Source organism: Cherax quadricarinatus, chromosome 72 (genome assembly GCF_038502225.1).
Source record: "Cherax quadricarinatus isolate ZL_2023a chromosome 72, ASM3850222v1, whole genome shotgun sequence".
NCBI classification, from domain to species: Eukaryota; Metazoa; Arthropoda; class Malacostraca; order Decapoda; family Parastacidae; genus Cherax; species Cherax quadricarinatus.
This window is the reverse complement of record NC_091363.1, coordinates 5379472-5391221: the sequence shown is the minus strand read 5'-3', so window position 1 is coordinate 5391221 and position 11750 is coordinate 5379472. Positions and strand designations below refer to the sequence as shown.

At 39.7% G+C, this 11750-nt stretch overlaps 1 non-coding gene across 1 annotated transcript; it reads left to right on the top strand.

Annotated features, from left to right (window-relative positions):
- The first annotated feature begins 11055 nt into the window (after positions 1–11055).
- On the top strand, positions 11056–11137 carry TRNAS-AGA (transfer RNA serine (anticodon AGA)). The gene has a single exon. It is a non-coding gene; the product is annotated as a tRNA-Ser (tRNA).
- Positions 11138–11750: the final 613 nt, after the last annotated feature.

The following is an 11750-nucleotide window of genomic DNA, read 5'->3' as shown; positions in this document are numbered from 1 at the left end:
AATGTGAAGATTATTAGTGTTTTGAGTTTCGATTTTTAATAATAGTGGGTTGTATGCAGTGACTACCATAAATTTCTCATCTTTATTTTTTTGGGCAACTTCAACATTATTTGTGGTTTGGATTTTAATTTCTGGAGCTTGTGTTGCTTACCTTTACTGTTGTGGTAATGAAGTCTGAAGGGTATATATATACCACATCAGCTGTTACCTGTTTGCATCCAGTCCTTTATAAGTCTCTCGAGCCCCTGAAGCCTTGCAAATGTTTATTTGTACCCAAGACGAGCGTAGCTTGACTTCCCTCTCTGGCCGCACCTTCATGACTATTTTTGGATGTAGATTTATATATACAACGGATTTAGCGCCTATAAAGTTGTTTATATTATGCTTGTTGTGCTTATGAGATAGTTTGTATACAAAAGTAGTACCTACGAGGCGGCTAATATACATACAGTAGTACCCATGATCTTACATATACAAGGGCGTAACTATGATTTAGTTCATGACAAAGACTATTTTGGATCACATCTTTAGGATTTTTCTATTTTTATCTACTTTTTATTTGTTTCTTCGAATCAAGTCTATTTCCCAAGCACTATATGACCCCGTGTGGCAAGACTACTTCCCAAGCACTGTATGACCCCGTGTGGCAAGAATATTTGCCAAGCACTATATAACCCCGTGTGGCAAGACTATTTCCTAAGCACTATATGACCCCGTGTGGCAAGAATATTTGCCAAGCACTATATAACCCCGTGTGGCAAGACTATTTCCTAAGCACTATATGACCCCGTGTGGCAAGAATATTTGCCAAGCACTATATAATCCCGTGTGGCAAGACTACTTCCCAAGCACTGTATGACCCCGTGTGGCAAGACTATTTCCTAAGCACTATATGACCCCGTGTGGCAAGAGTATTTCCCAAGCACTATATGACCCCGTGTGGCAAGACTATTTTCCAAGCACTATATGACCCCGTGTGGCAAGACTATTTGCCAAGCACTAAACGACCCCGTGTGGGGTCATATAGTGCTTGGGACCATGAGAATATGGTGTGGACACCATATTTTCCGCGTATTAAAATTTTAATGTGATGAATGTTGTGTACAGTTTCTCGGCATTTTACCCTCCATACATCTTATGGTTATTTTGAAGACTGATATTGTGTGATTAGATTTCAGAATATAAGACGCCATTAGTAGGTTACTTGAGTTGCTTGATAAACTCGCACTTTTTTCTGTTTTTACAGATACTGTACTAAAAATAAGTGATTAGATACGGCTGTTCATTATGTATCTTCCTGGGTCATACTCGACCATTACGAGTTTTGTCCATCAGATTACGTGATAATTTCTCACAAAATTTTTTATATGTAACTCTTCGTACCCTAGTATTATTGCTTGTACCGTAAGTGCCTTTTATCAGTTAAAAGTGTGAGTCATGCTTTAGCTTCATTATTTGAGATAAGTAGGACATAGTCACTCCCTCGATGCCCACTCCCTACCACTCCCACAAAGATTGCTAGACCTAACATTAAATTAATAATTAAAATATTAAAATCAGCTACTCTGGTAAATTAAAGTGGTGTGGACTGTATATGATTAGGCTTGCTGGGTACACAATATAACTATACATAAAATAGTGTTATTAGAAAGGAAATTCGTATTACCACTTTCTAATAACACTATTTTAAAAGGAAATTCGTATTACCACTTACTATTTGTCACAGGAAGACAATGCTGATGGAACACACCCTAACCTTACCCCTAACAGTTAGAATTTACGATGGCCAATGCAAAAACTACTGTACGTTATGGGTAAGCGTCACTTAGCTGAGGTGTGCTCCGGGGAGCATTGGTGTCCTCTATTTTTCCATGTGTGTGTGTGTGTGTGTGTGTGTGTGTGTGTGTGTGTGTGTGTGTGTGTGTGTGTGTGTGTGTAACCTCAGTATATAAACTGAACTACACTCCCTATGCATATGCGCTGAGATGTATACTAATCTGTATATATAGTAAGAGATATACACATCTATGTATATGTACTGAGATTGACGTCTCTCCATGCACATACAGTTAGTGATACCACTCTCGGTGGGTATACATGTGGAGATAATTTTGATGGTCCCTGCACAGTGAGGACAGGAGACTCATAACACCAGCATCATGCATGTGGCTTATATAAAAAAATAGCGTTTGTCTATCTCAGGAAGATGAAAGCACCAAAATAAACATCGCTTCTTCTTTAACGGATAATTTACGCTAATGTTACATTAACAAAAAAATAACGATACAAATAATTAGACGATGTTTCAGTAGCTCCTGCAGCGCTGTATGACCTTTACGGGTTTAGCGCTTGCATATAATTCGGTCGCTCCTGGACCAATCCAGATGGATTGGCCCTGCATCACTAGGGGCTATGCAACTGCTGCTGGTGAATCTAGTTCGATCCAAGGAAAGTGAGCGTACCATTTCCAGGGTACAATCAACAAAGCTTCAAGAAAACGACTTAGCTAATTCAAGGAATTGGAGACACCCTCTTTCTTGGATCAAAGTAGAGTGTCTCATTCCCCAGAAACTTCACGGCCCCTACGGGTTTCTGGCTTCTCCACGAATATAATAAAAACGGTAATAATAGCTGGATTCAAATGGAATACTGCAGACAGTAATAACAATAATAATAATTGAACATTAAAATGGTATAAAATACCGACAGGTTGTTAGGTAAGACACATATGCAACAGTTAGGTATCTTTATTATGAAACGTTTCGCCTACACAGTAGGCTTCTATCAACTTTTCTGTACTTGACTGAAGAAGCCTACTGTGTAGGCGAAACGTTTCATAATAAAGATACCTAACTGTTGCATATGTGTCTTACCTAACAATAATAATAATTCACTGGTCAATCCCCCAAAAAATATAAAAAAAACATTGCCAAAGATATTTGAAGGTATTTAGGGTATTTTGGGGTTGTTGAATTCGAAAATAACAGTAGATTTTTCAAATTGGCTTAGTTTGTGAGATATTGCATATCTGTCCTCAATTAACAGGGAACTTAGCTATAACGCGTGCAGATGTATATGTAGTTATAATTTGTATATACAAATAGTTTTAACAAAGAATTTTATTTTTATATGATTTAATATTTCAGGAAAGAGGCTGTATCAGCAACGACCACCTGACAATACTGTAACTTTTATTTAGTTATTTTTTGCTGATAAACATTAATTTTTCACGAAGAATCTGCTTAAACAATCCCAGTGTATTTTGCTACATTTGTGGCGAATACTCTTTGCAAAACCCGGCAGCGTTGTATAGCCCTTGTAGTTTAGCGCTTATTTTTTATTATAATAATGATCTTTGCAAAAACAGAATAAACATCACAGATTTTGTAAAACAAGCTTAACTTGCTTATTTTGGAGTGACGCATGGAGAACATGACGAGGCTTGGGCTCCCCATATTGTTTGCAAAACCTGTGTAGAATGCTCACCACAGTGGAAAGATAGGCAAATGAAAAGTTTGAACTTCCATGTGCCTATGGTGTGGAGATAGTCGACAAAAAATGGTGAATGTGAAAGGTGAATCTAATACGTGACCTCTGTCAAAGTAAACTCCTCAAGGAAGGCTCCTTGACGCTGGTGAGGGGCTCTTGATTCAGAAAATTTGATCTGTGCTCCAGTTTCCTGAATTAAGCCTGAATACCTTCCACATCCCCCCCACAGGCGCTGTATAATCCTACGGGTTTAGCGCTTCCCCCTTGATTATAATGATAATGTCAAAGCAAACATCTGAATTTTTAGCATCCAGACTAAAAGAAAACTGTTTACATCAAGAAGTTAAAATAACAGCTTATCGGATAAGAGAGACTGAACTCCTTCCTTCAGCCAAGATGAGGAACTTGCATATCAACCAGAGAGAGATTGGCAGCTCTTTATAGACAGACCGCCAGCAGTAACAGCCTAGTTGGTCAGGCCCTGATCCATCGGGAGGCCTGGTCATGGACCGGGCCGCGGGGGCGTTGATCCCCAGAATAACCTCCAGGTAACCTCCAGGTAACTTCATTAGAGGCTTGAAATGTGTCGTTGCACAATGGCAACCAATACATCTCTTTCAATTGCTCACTCAACAAAACTTTACTGATGACTAACATAGAAGAAAATCGTACAGTGTTTTCATATGCAGTAATTAGTGGTATCTGAATTATCTTATTATGTTAACCCCTCAGGGAAGGTTCCTTGATGTTGGTGAAGGGCTCTTGATTTAGGGAATTGGATCTGTTCTCCAGTTCCCCGAATTAAGCCTGAATGCCTTCCACATCCCCCCCAGGCGCTGTATAATCCTACGGGTTTAGCGCTTCCCCTTGATTATAATAATTATTATGTTAATCTGGTATTATGTAGAATGAAGTCCTAGTATTACATAATTTGACCTTTGCATGGGCTAAAAAAAAAAATGATTTCAATGCGATTTGTAAGTTAGCCACGCCTGATCAATATATTTTTTACATTTCTTATGTTTTTCAATGGGACACCAAATTTATCAAAAAACTAGAGCCACTCAAGCAAAGCCGATGACATATTCGGAATCAGCACCACAAACTTTACCTAAAATTCGGTATAATATCATTGGCCAGAAAATGTTCATCAGATACAAGCTTTGGAGTCTTCAATAATATTAATACTAATGCTACTAATAATATTACGCTGGTAATATTTCAGTCAAGAATCTTCTTTGTAAATGTACCTGATAACACCTAAAACTGTAATCTAAGGGTTTTTGTGTAGAAAAATATACAAAATACGTAACAGTATTTGCAGCAGCTAGGCATGATAAGAGGTTGACGGGAGTTAGATACCTGTGTCATGTGCTGTAGCACATAGCCAGCCTCGTGCGCACACACACACACATGCTTAGGCAGTGGAACAAACTGGAAAGTGAGGTAGTGGAAACAGGATCCATTCATAGCTTTAAGAAGAGGCACAATAAATATCTTGGGGCAGGGAGAGTGGACCTAGTAGCGACCAGCGAAGAGGCGGGGGCCAGGAGCTGAGGGTCGAGCCCTGCAACCACAAACAGGTGAGGTGAGCGAGTACACACACACACACTCGACCCCTGCTACTACTATTGGTGAGTACACACACGCACTACTATTACTTACTACTACTACTACTTACTACTACTACTACTACTACTACTACTACTACTACTACTACTACTACTACTACTACTACTACTACTACTACTACTACTACTACTACTACTACACACTCACTACTCACAGTTCTACTATTATTACACAAAAAGTCCATAGCAGGCCAAATCCCAATCGACAAGAGGATTCTTCCTATGCGAGTGAATGAAAAGATGAAGGAAGACCCAAAGAGAGATCCTGCGGTAATCGGTGAAAGAGGAATACCTGGAAGTGAACATCACAGTAAACATATTATCAGTGATACACACCAAGCAGAAAACCTGAGCAACACATGAGAGGCTGGTGAGCCTCAGAACACAGAGCTTAACAATGAGGCCTTTAGGACTTAATCACGACGTATGTCAGACCAGTCATGGAGTATGCACCACAGACATCATAAAGAATGATGCCAGTGGTGAAAAGATCCAGATGTTTGCAGCTAGACTGGTCCCGGAACTGAAGGGGGTAAGCTACGAGAAGAGACTAAGCAATTTGAAGTTAACGACCTTGAAGGAGTGAAGGCCTAAGGGAGACATGATTTAGATGTCCCAGATACTATGAGAAATGGACAGGACGGATAGATATAACGTACTGGAAATTTTAAGAGAAAGGGAAACAAAAAAATATCATACTCAAGGTTAACAAAGTGGAAAAGACAAACATAATTTGCAGACAGGAACTTTTGGCTCTGGAACAAGCTTCTTTATTAACGTTGGTTATCATTATTATTATAATTGTTTTTATTGACTGAAGACGACTTGCACAGGCGAAAGCTTCTCCCTGCAAACTGCCTTATTTTTTTCCTCATATCAAGTATAGAACGCTATGCTATACTAAAATCTTAGGATATTCGGGACGTGGAATGCGTTAGATACAAAAAAAATTAATGAAAAGGCCTAGGAGAACGGGAAGGCATGGATTTACCGTGCCCCATGAAAATAATCATAATACCAGGAAGGGGTAACACAAACAGTATTTTTTAAGAGACGAGGCTGAGTACAATAGTGTTATCAAACATGTTTAAATCTAAATATGGGTGTTATTTTTAGCAAGGACGAGTTAGTAAAACCACACCAGTAATATTCAAGACATGACAATGGAGGTGAAAGTCTATGCTATCCCACAGTGTTGTGGACTTCTGCAACCTGAATTGGCCTTCAATATATTAATTAGGCAAATTAATTTTCGTGAACATTATTATTATTATGGAGAAGCGTTAAATCCGCATTGTCATACAGCTCCTGGGAAATGAGAAGTAATCAAGTTTTTGCTAAGAAAGGGTTTGATAACTCCAATCCCTTGAATGAAGAATCCTTGACCAGCATCAAGGCACAACCCCCCCCCCCAGTTCTTGAAGCTTCTCCCTCCACATTGCTAAGATTTAGTATCAAGAGTTTCTTAACTTATATGTTTAACAGTTGATATCATCCAAGGCTGGTGAAGCTCTCCTTCCCCAGATAAAATGATTAACTTCCATTCCTCAGGCACCATATAACCACTTACCGATTTAGCACTTCCTCGTCATAATAACAATAATAATAATATAAATTTTGCGGCATATAGATTGTCCATAAATACACTTAAATGTGACACTAGATTTAACACTATTGTTCACACTAAACAGGAAATCACAGGTTATTTGGTATAGATAATGTGACTTTCTGCATATAGTGAACACAGTATTATCAAATTCAATGTACAAAGCAATGGAAGAAGTGCAAGATATCCAAGTTAGTTTTTATTTTGGTTGGTTCTTCGATTAATTGGGCTTAAAAGATATCGACACACGAGCCATAAGGCCACAAGTGACCTGTTCACCACTGATCTAAAATGCTTTAATCTCAAATCCCTCGAGGGAGGTTCCTTGATGCTGGTGAGGGGCTCTTGATCTAGGGAATTGGATCTGTGCTCCAGTTCCCCGAATTAAGCCTGAATGCCTTCCACATCCCCCCCCCCCAGGCGCTGTATAATCCTCCGGGTTTAGCGCTTCCCCTTGATTATAATAATAATAATAATTTCCATACACATAATCACAAGTGGCGTAAGTACTACGTATTTTGATTAAAATTGTGTAGGTTCGAATCCTGCTGTGGACTGAAAGATAAAGTATATATATAGAAAATGAAAGGGGGCGAAAACCGCAGTAAGAGTAAAAAGCAGCAAGAAAGTCAGAGTGGGTTCTACTCAAGCACTTGACGTTTGAGAGACACACGACTATAGTAATATAGTATGGGCGGACGTGCTAGTCCCCGAGGACTTTCAATGAGCTAATAGCCAGAGAATCTCTTCCTCCTTCTCACCTCTCCCTCATCCTACATTCATTTTTTTTCCCCATTTGTTTCTTCGTTGTTTTCTCTTTTCTTTCCTTGCTTCTTGCTACTCACGCCACTTGTGTTTCTTCATCATATCCACTTATCATTGCTTACTCACGTACACCACCTACCTCTCCGACGACCTTCTTACTCACCCCTACCATGAACCACCCCACGACCCGGCTCCTCCTCCCTCATCTGTCTACCTGCCACACCCTCGCTCTACTGGCGCCCTCACGTACACACACACACACACACACACACACACACACACACACACACACACACACACACACACACACAGAGGATCCGTGAATCGACCCCCTGCAAACACAAACTGGTGAGTACACACACATCTAAGAGTGGCCTTCAATAAATTTAATATATAAAACACGTCATATTAACATATAAAAATTTTAACATAAAACACGTCAAACCCATCTTGGGGTACGCAGCACCAGTATGGAACCCACACCTGAGGAAACAGGTTAAGAAACTGGAGAACGTGCAGTAGTAAGCAACAAAGCTTGCTGTGAGGAGAGGCTACTGGAACCTAATCTAACGACATTGGAAGATAGAAAAGCTAGGGGACATATGGTAACAACATACAAAATACTCAGGGGAATTGATAGTGCCAACAGGGACCTATTTTAGAGGTGAAAAACGGGAGCTCGGGGACACAGCTTTAAGTTTAAAATACAGGTGAACCACAGAGATGTCAGGAAGCAATAAAACAGGTGAACCACAGAGATGTCAGGAAGCATTAAAACACAGGTGAACCACAGAGATGTCAGGAAGTACTAAACACAGGTGAACCACAGAGATGTCAGGAAGTACTAAACACAGGTGAACCACAGAGATGTCAGGAAGTATTTCTTCAGTCTCACTGTGATCTGAAATTGAAATGAGGAAGTAAATCTAGCAAGCGGAAAGTTTAAAGGCGGGGCCAGGAGCTAAGACTTGACTCCTGCAGCCACATATAGCAGAGTACACACCATACATTGCTTTAAGAAGAAGTATGATAAGGCACTTGAAATGGGAAGAGAGAGTGACCTAATAGCAACTAGCGAAGAGACGGGACCAGGAGCTGTGAATCGACCCCTGCAGCTACCTATAGGTGAGTGAATACACAGTGAATACTATTGTTATGTAGCTGGCGTCTTACGGGGTTCATGGCCGCGTGTACCTGTTATTATATACTTCCCGTTTGGAACCACGTGTGTGTGCGCATGTACTCACCGATGTGTGTATGTGTGTGCATGTACTCACCGATGTGTGTGTGTGCATGTACTCACCGATGGGTGTGTGTGTGTACATATACTCACCGATGTGTGTGTGTGCATGTACTCACCGATGTGTGTGTGTGTGTACATATACTCACCGATGTGTGTGTGTGTGTACATATACTCACCGATGTGTGTGTGTGTGCATGTACTCACCGATGTGTGTGTGTGTGTGTACATATACTCACCGATGTGTGTGTGTGTGCATGTACTCACCGATGTGTGTGTGTGTGTGTGTGTGTGTGTGTGTGTGTGTGTGTGCATGTACTCACCGATGTGTGTGTGTGCATGTACTCACCGGTGTGTGTGTGTGTGTGTACATATATTCACCGATGTGTGTGTGTGTGCATGTACTCACCGATGTGTGTATGTGTGTGCATGTACTCACCAATGTGTATGTGTGTGCATGTACTCACCGATGTGTGTATGTGTGCATGTACTCACCGATGTGTGTGTGCGTGCTCATGTACTCACCGATGTGTGTGTGTGTGTGTGTGTGTGTGTGTGTGTGCATGTACTCACCGATGTGTGTGTGTGTGTGTGTGCATGTACTCACCGATGTGTGTATGTGTGTGCATGCACTCACCGATATGTGTGTGTGCATGCACTCACCGATGTGTGTGTGTGTGTGTGCATGTACTCACCGATGTGTGTGTGTGTGTGTTTACCTGGAGTTTACCTGGAGAGAGTTCCGGGGGTCAACGCCCCCGCGGCCCGGTCTGTGACCAGGCCTCCTGTGTGTGTGTGCATGTACTCACCGATGTTTGTGTGTGTGTGTGTGTGTGTGCATGTACTCACCGATGTTTGTGTGTGTGTGTGTGTGTGTGCATGTACTCACCGATGTTTGTGTGTGTGTGTGCATGTACTCACCGATGTGTGTGTGTGTACTCACCGATGTGTGTGTGCGTGTGTGCGTGCGTGCATGCGTGCCTCTACCCTCATATTATCATATAACTTTAACGCTGTCCTCTACACTTCCATATATTTAAATTATATCTTTATTTTCTGTAAGGTAAGATTATAAAAACATATTACAAATAAGTAAGTATAAAAGTTCAAGATACGTCTAGCATAAGATAATCTAGGAAACAAGAAATACATATTACTATATATCAACATTATCTCAAATAATGAGAGAATCTTCAGAATATCAATATTTTTTTCTGTCCTCTATTCCCTTCAATTCAGGTACCAGTCTTAATATACTTATTAGCAATTTGTCGAGTTTGTGTGTCTCTGGATGGTTCCACACTGGTGCTGCGTACTCGAGAATACTTCACGCTCTTGGTCTCCCGTATTTTAATAAGTTTATTCACGTACAGCTACATATAAATACAGTTACATAAATTATCACATATAGCAACATATGTGTAAATTACCTAAGATAACCCAAAAAAGTCAGAGTAACTTATCTCCATTGTAAATAATAATAATAATAATAATAATAATAATAATAATAATAATAATAATAATAATAATAATATTTTAATAATAATAATAATAATAATAATAATAATAATAATAATAATAATAATAATAATAATAATAATAATAATAATAATAATAATAATAATATTTTTCAGTCTATCACATTGCAGCTTCTCTGTTTGCTAAGAAATATTTGTAATGTTTCATGATGAAAAAATGTATTTTTTTTTATAAAATCAGAGTTTTGGTGCTTGTGGTGGAGTGTCATCCTCCTCCTTCATGACAATCTACTTAAAACCTTAATTTTTAAAGGGGTAGAGGGGGTAAGCCAGCGGAAGGCCTCGGTCAGTTGACCAAAAGCTCCAACGGCGGGTCATCACCTAAGACCCGCATCAGGAGACATCCTGTTTCCTGACCTGACCTGACCTCTTACATACTCCATATTAACAGTTCTTAATTACACCATTATTACTAGTATATACAACAAATGATAATTTATGCAGATTTAAAATAATTGATCTTATTCCCCCCTCAAGGGAGGTTCCTTGATGCTGGTGAGGGGCTCTTGATCTACGTAATTGGATCTGTGCTTCAGTTCCCTGAATTAACCCTGAATACCTTCCATCCCCCCACAGGCACTGTATAATCCTACGGGTTTAGCGCTCCCCCATGATTATAAAAATATATTCGGCTAAAGAGGCAACAATATGCTATACTTAATTTTGCGTCTCGAAATACATTTCTTCTTCTCAAAGACACATCCACTTCATCTATTAAATTTTCCAGAAGGGCAATGATAAAAATATACATTATATAAGAAGTAGAGGCTGGTTGTACGGAGATAAGCAGTGATGGCCGAGTGGTTAAGGCGTCTGACTAGAAATCAGATGGGATCTTCCCGCGTAGGTTCGAATCCTACTCACTGCGGTAGCGTTACTTTTTGTTTATGTTATAATGTAATCAGTTCCGATCCCACAAAGGAGAATTCGAGACCAATTCTATGGATCAAACGCAGCATCAAGGGGAAACTGACGTTTATTTGTTATTATTGAAGTGTATTACTGTGTGATCTCCATACCTTAAAAAACAATGAAAATACAAAAGTTTAGATATGCAATAAGAATTCTAAAATTTAAACCTCGTCATGGAAACTGTCTTGGTGGTGAGGGGCTCTCGATCCAAGGAACTGGTCGTATCCTCCCCTTAGATCGAACCTGAATGCCTGCCACTTCCCTGGGGCTAGATGACCCCTACGGATTTTATTAAAAAATACATGGTACTGCCAATAATTCTATTTTATTTAATATAATAATAATAATAATAATAATAATAATAATAATAATAATAATAATAATATAATTATTATTTATTATTATTATTATTATTATTATTGAAGGAAAAGGGGAGGCCATATCTCTGAACTACATTGATCGACACCATGCCTAACCCTTCTAGGGTAGGGTAGGTGCCTGAGCCCGAGCCTTTAGCTCATAAGACTGTCATTCCCATTAGCCCCCTTGGGGCGGGGATGGCAGACCTG